General features: G+C 47.6%; 1 pseudogene; it reads left to right on the forward strand.

Annotated features, from left to right (window-relative positions):
* The first annotated feature begins 234 nt into the window (after nucleotides 1–234).
* LOC126417237 (5S ribosomal RNA) lies at nucleotides 235–352 on the forward strand (annotated as a pseudogene).
* The last annotated feature ends 1,090 nt before the right edge of the window (nucleotides 353–1,442 follow it).

A 1,442-nucleotide genomic window follows, 5' to 3' on the forward strand; every position in this document is an offset into this window, starting at 1 on the left:
AGAATAATTGCTGGTAAGACAGAATCTCTCTAATGCTGCCTTCTTGATCATTTCGCTAGAAATTCATCAGAGGGAATAGTATACTGGATTTTTCCGTGAGAGAAGGACAAAGAGAATGATCCACTGACCAATTTGAGTAGGGAACATCGGGTCGGAGAAGCCAGTTAAAGGAGATAGTAGGAACAAAACCACAGTACCGTGTACTTTTTAATTTACATTAGTTACAGTTAACTGGCCAACGGCCTTGCCGCAGTGGTAACACCGGTTCCCGTCAGGTCACCGAAGTTAAGCGCTGTCGGGCTGGGCTAGCACTTGGATGGGTGACCATCCGGTCTGCCGAGCACTGTTGGCAAGCGGGGTGCACTCAGCCCTTGTGAGGCAAACTGAGGAGCTACTTGATTGAGAAGTAGCGGCTCCGGTCTCGTACTCGTAAATTGACATACGGCCGGGAGAGCGGCGTGCTGAGCACATGCCCCTCCATATCTGCATCCAGTGACGCCTATGGGATGAGGATGACACGGCGGCCGGTCGGTACCTTTGGGCCTTCATGGCCTGTGCGGGAGGTGTTTAGTTTTAGTTTTAGTTTACAGTTAACTGCGAATACCATCATTGGCTCAGTGGACGTAATGTGGTGAAACTGACAGCCATCAACCTCAATGCAAGCATAACATCGGCGAACGAGATTCTGACCCATCCTGACAAAAATCCCTAGTGTGTTTCGAATCGCATCACCGGCGTCTGCAATTCTGGCAATTAATTCCATCTCCGTATCCAAGTGATTTTAGATACCCCATACGAAATAACCAAGAAGATTCAGGTCAGGTGACCTCGCAGGCCATGGAATTCTTTCCCATCCAGCGACAAGGAAATACTTCCTAGCAATCAGCCTCGTCCTCCTCGTTTCCTTGCAGGAAATAAAGAATGTACGTGTAAATAAATAGCAGAGTAAGTGTAAACTTACACGCATGTCAGTTGCAAATGAGCTGGAAAACAGCATTGCCAGACACAGCGGTAGACAAGCTTACTTCTACATCTACATCTACATACATGCTCCGCAATCCACCATATGGTGCATGGCGGAGGGTACCTCGTACCACAACTAGCATTTTCTCTCCCCGTTCCACTCCCAAACAGAACGAGGGAAAAATGACTGCCTATATGCCTCTGTACGAGTCATAATCTCTCTTATCTTATATTTGTGGTCTTTCCGCGAAATATAAGTTGGCGGTAGTAAAATGGTACTGCAGTCAGCCTCAAATGCCGGTTCTCTAAATTTCCTCAGAAGCGATTCACGAAAAGAACGCCTCCTTTCCTCTAGAGACCCACCCGAGTTCCTGAAGCATTTCCGTAACACTCGCATGATGATCAAACCTACCAGTAATAAATCTAGCACCCCGCCTCCGAATTGCTTCTATGTCCTCCCTCAATGCGACCTGATAGGG

The sequence above is a fragment of the Schistocerca serialis genome, chromosome 8, assembly GCF_023864345.2.
Source record: "Schistocerca serialis cubense isolate TAMUIC-IGC-003099 chromosome 8, iqSchSeri2.2, whole genome shotgun sequence".
NCBI classification, from domain to species: Eukaryota; Metazoa; Arthropoda; class Insecta; order Orthoptera; family Acrididae; genus Schistocerca; species Schistocerca serialis.